Source organism: Lepisma saccharinum, unplaced genomic scaffold, assembly GCF_977018435.1.
Source record: "Lepisma saccharinum unplaced genomic scaffold, izLepSacc3.1 HAP1_SCAFFOLD_42, whole genome shotgun sequence".
Lineage (NCBI taxonomy): Eukaryota > Metazoa > Arthropoda > Insecta > Zygentoma > Lepismatidae > Lepisma > Lepisma saccharinum.
In genome coordinates, this window is record NW_028142902.1 from 2,541,518 (window position 1) to 2,547,403 (window position 5,886).

The following is a 5,886-nucleotide window of genomic DNA, read 5'->3' on the forward strand; positions in this document are numbered from 1 at the left end:
GCTCATCAGGAAAAATTTAATCCTTTTGTAATATTCATGCTTAGTTACCATGGAAACTCTCATAACAATAAAGTAAACAATCTATTTGTGCATAATATTAGTCATTGTCGTGGAGATTTGAAATAACCACTCTGATTGTTGAAACAATGTAATACAACCTATGGCCTCACGTTTTACGATAACATTATATAAAATTTCAAACTCGCATATCTCCGTTACTATAGGAGATACAAAGGTGATTTTACATTAAATGTAATCAGGTCGAAGCTCTCTATTGGCTCATCAGGAAAAATTTAATCCTTTTGTAATATTCATGCTTAGTTACCATGGAAACTCTCATAACAATAAAGTAAACAATCTATTTGTGCATAATATTAGTCATCGTCGTGGAGATTTGAAATAACCACTCTGATTGTTGAAACAATGTAATACAACCTATGGCCTCACGTTTTACGATAACATTATATAAAATTTCAAACTCGCATATCTCCGTTACTATAGGAGATACAAAGGTGATTTTACATTAAATGTAATCAGGTCGAAGCTCTCTATTGGCTCATCAGGAAAAATTTAATTCTTTTGTAATATTCATGCTTAGTTACCATGGAAACTCTCATAACAATAAAGTAAACAATCTATTTGTGCATAATATTAGTCATCGTCGTGGAGATTTGAAATAACCACTCTGATTGTTGAAACAATGTAATACAACCTATGGCCTCACGTTTTACGATAACATTATATAAAATTTCAAACTCGCATATCTCCGTTACTATAGGAGATACAAAGGCGATTTTACATTAAATGTAATCAGGTCGAAGATCTCTATTGGCTCATCAGGAAAAATTTAATCCTTGTGTAATATTCATGCTTAGTTACCATGGAAACTCTCATAACAATAAAGCAAACAATCTATTTGTGCATGATTGTAGTCGTCGTCGTGGAGATTTGAAATAACCACTCTGATTTTTGAAAAAATGTAATACATCCTATGGAATCACGTTTACGATAACATTATATAAAATTTCAAACTCGTATATCTCCGTTACTATAGGAGATACAAAGGTGATTTTACACTCAATGTAATCAGGTCGATGCTCTCTATTGGCTCATCAGGAAAAATTTAATCCTTTTGTAATATTCATGCTTAGTTACCATGGAAACTCTCATAACAATAAAGTAAACAATCTATTTGTGCATAATATTAGTCATTGTTGTGGAGATTTGAAATAACCACTCTGATTGTTGAAACAATGTAATACAACCTATGGCCTCACGTTTTACGATAACATTATATAAAATTTCAAACTCGCATATCTCCGTTACTATAGGAGATACAAAGGTGATTTTACATTAAATGTAATCAGGTCGAAGCTCTCTATTGGCTCATCAGGAAAAATTTAATCCTTTTGTAATATTCATGCTTAGTTACCATGGAAACTCTCATAACAATAAAGTAAACAATCTATTTGTGCATAATATTAGTCATCGTCGTGGAGATTTGAAATAACCACTCTGATTGTTGAAACAATGTAATACAACCTATGGCCTCACGTTTTACGATAACATTATATAAAATTTCAAACTCGCATATCTCCGTTACTATAGGAGATACAAAGGTGATTTTACATTAAATGTAATCAGGTCGAAGCTCTCTATTGGCTCATCAGGAAAAATTTAATTCTTTTGTAATATTCATGCTTAGTTACCATGGAAACTCTTATAACAATAAAGTAAACAATCTATTTGTGCATAATTGTAGTCATCGTCGTGGAGATTTGAAATAACCACTCTGATTGTTGAAACAATGTAATACAACCTATGGCCTCACGTTTTACGATAACATTATATAAAATTTCAAACTCGCATATCTCCGTTACTATAGGAGATACAAAGGCGATTTTACATTAAATGTAATCAGGTCGAAGATCTCTATTGGCTCATCAGGAAAAATTTAATCCTTTTGTAATATTCATGCTTAGTTACCATGGAAACTCTCATAACAATAAAACAAACAATCTATTTGTGCATGATTGTAGTCGTCGTCGTGGAGATTTGAAATAACCACTTTGATTTTTGAAAAAATGTAATACAACCTATGGCCTCACGTTTTACGATAACATTATATAAAATTTCAAACTCGTATATCTCCGTTACTATAGGAGATACAAAGGTGATTTTACACTCAATGTAATCAGGTCGAAGCTCTCTATTGGCTCATCAGGAAAAAATTAATCCTTGTGTAATATTCATGCTTAGTTACCATGGAAACTCTCATAACAATAAAGCAAACAATCTATTTGTGCATGATTGTAGTCGTCGTCGTGGAGATTTGAAATAACCACTCTGATTTTTGAAAAAATGTAATACATCCTATGGAATCACGTTTACGATAACATTATATAAAATTTCAAACTCGTATATCTCCGTTACTATAGGAGATACAAAGGTGATTTTACACTCAATGTAATCAGGTCGATGCTCTCTATCGGCTCATCAGGAAAAATTTAATCCTTTTGTAATATTCATGCTTAGTTACCATGGAAACTCTCATAACAATAAAGTAAACAATCTATTTGTGCATAATATTAGTCATCGTCGTGGAGATTTGAAATAACCACTCTGATTGTTGAAACAATGTAATACAACCTATTGCCTCACGTTTTACGATAACATTATATAAAATTTCAAACTCGCATATCTCCGTTACTATAGGAGATACAAAGGCGATTTTACATTAAATGTAATCAGGTCGAAGATCTCTATTGGCTCATCAGGAAAAATTTAATCCTTGTGTAATATTCATGCTTAGTTACCATGGAAACTCTCATAACAATAAAGCAAACAATCTATTTGTGCATGATTGTAGTCGTCGTCGTGGAGATTTGAAATAACCACTCTGATTTTTGAGAAAATGTAATACATCCTATGGAATCACGTTTACGATAACATTATATAAAATTTCAAACTCGTATATCTCCGTTACTATAGGAGATACAAAGGTGATTTTACACTCAATGTAATCAGGTCGATGCTCTCTATTGGCTCATCAGGAAAAATTTAATCCTTGTGTAATATTCATGCTTAGTTACCAATGAAATTCTCATAACAATAAAGCAAACAATCTATTTGTGCATAATATTAGTCATTGTCGTGGAGATTTGAAATAACCACTCTGATTGTTGAAACAATGTAATACAACCTATGGCCTCACGTTTTACGATAACATTATATAAAATTTCAAACTCGCATATCTCCGTTACTATAGGAGATACAAAGGTGATTTTACATTAAATGTAATCAGGTCGAAGCTCTCTATTGGCTCATCAGGAAAAATTTAATCCTTTTGTAATATTCATGCTTAGTTACCATGGAAACTCTCATAACAATAAAGTAAACAATCTATTTGTGCATAATATTAGTCATCGTCGTGGAGATTTGAAATAACCACTCTGATTGTTGAAACAATGTAATACAACCTATGGCCTCACGTTTTACGATAACATTATATAAAATTTCAAACTCGCATATCTCCGTTACTATAGGAGATACAAAGGTTATTTTACATTAAATGTAATCAGGTCGAAGCTCTCTATTGGCTCATCAGGAAAAATTTAATTCTTTTGTAATATTCATGCTTAGTTACCATGGAAACTCTTATAACAATAAAGTAAACAATCTATTTGTGCATAATTGTAGTCATCGTCGTGGAGATTTGAAATAACCACTCTGATTGTTGAAACAATGTAATACAACCTATGGCTTCACGTTTTACGATAACATTATATAAAATTTCAAACTCGCATATCTCCGTTACTATAGGAGATACAAAGGCGATTTTACATTAAATGTAATCAGGTCGAAGATCTCTATTGGCTCATCAGGAAAAATTTAATCCTTTTGTAATATTCATGCTTAGTTACCATGGAAACTCTCATAACAATAAAACAAACAATCTATTTGTGCATGATTGTAGTCGTCGTCGTGGAGATTTGAAATAACCACTTTGATTTTTGAAAAAATGTAATACATCCTATGGAATCACGTTTACGATAACATTATATAAAATTTCAAACTCGTATATCTCCGTTACTATAGGAGATACAAAGGTGATTTTACACTCAATGTAATCAGGTCGATGCTCTCTATCGGCTCATCAGGAAAAATTTAATCCTTTTGTAATATTCATGCTTAGTTACCATGGAAACTCTCATAACAATAAAGTAAACAATCTATTTGTGCATAATTGTAGTCATCGTCGTGGAGATTTGAAATAACCACTCTGATTGTTGAAACAATGTAATACAACCTATGGCTTCACGTTTTACGATAACATTATATAAAATTTCAAACTCGCATATCTCCGTTACTATAGGAGATACAAAGGCGATTTTACATTAAATGTAATCAGGTCGAAGATCTCTATTGGCTCATCAGGAAAAATTTAATCCTTTTGTAATATTCATGCTTAGTTACCATGGAAACTCTCATAACAATAAAACAAACAATCTATTTGTGCATGATTGTAGTCGTCGTCGTGGAGATTTGAAATAACCACTTTGATTTTTGAGAAAATGTAATACATCCTATGGAATCACGTTTACGATAACATTATATAAAATTTCAAACTCGCATATCTCCGTTACTATAGGAGATACAAAGGTGATTTTACATTAAATGTAATCAGGTCGAAGCTCTCTATTGGCTCATCAGGAAAAATTTAATCCTTTTGTAATATTCATGCTTAGTTACCATGGAAACTCTCATAACAATAAAGTAAACAATCTATTTGTGCATAATATTAGTCATGGTCGTGGAGATTTGAAATAACCACTCTGATTGTTGAAACAATGTAATACAACCTATGGCCTCACGTTTTACGATAACATTATATAAAATTTCAAACTCGCATATCTCCGTTACTATAGGAGATACAAAGGCGATTTTACATTAAATGTAATCTGGTCGAAGATCTCTATTGGCTCATCAGGAAAAATTTAATCCTTGTGTAATATTCATGCTTAGTTACCATGGAAACTCTCATAACAATAAAGCAAACAATCTATTTGTGCATGATTGTAGTCGTCGTCGTGGAGATTTGAAATAACCACTCTGATTTTTGAGAAAATGTAATACATCCTATGGAATCACGTTTACGATAACATTATATAAAATTTCAAACTCGTATATCTCCGTTACTATAGGAGATACAAAGGTGATTTTACACTCAATGTAATCAGGTCGATGCTCTCTATTGGCTCATCAGGAAAAATTTAATCCTTGTGTAATATTCATGCTTAGTTACCAATGAAATTCTCATAACAATAAAGCAAACAATCTATTTGTGCATAATATTAGTCATTGTCGTGGAGATTTGAAATAACCACTCTGATTGTTGAAACAATGTAATACAACCTATTGCCTCACGTTTTACGATAACATTATATAAAATTTCAAACTCGCATATCTCCGTTACTATAGGAGATACAAAGGCGATTTTACATTAAATGTAATCAGGTCGAAGATCTCTATTGGCTCATCAGGAAAAATTTAATCCTTGTGTAATATTCATGCTTAGTTACCATGGAAACTCTCATAACAATAAAGCAAACAATCTATTTGTGCATGATTGTAGTCGTCGTCGTGGAGATTTGAAATAACCACTCTGATTTTTGAGAAAATGTAATACATCCTATGGAATCACGTTTACGATAACATTATATAAAATTTCAAACTCGTATATCTCCGTTACTATAGGAGATACAAAGGTGATTTTACACTCAATGTAATCAGGTCGATGCTCTCTATTGGCTCATCAGGAAAAATTTAATCCTTGTGTAATATTCATGCTTAGTTACCAATGAAATTCTCATAACAATAAAGCAA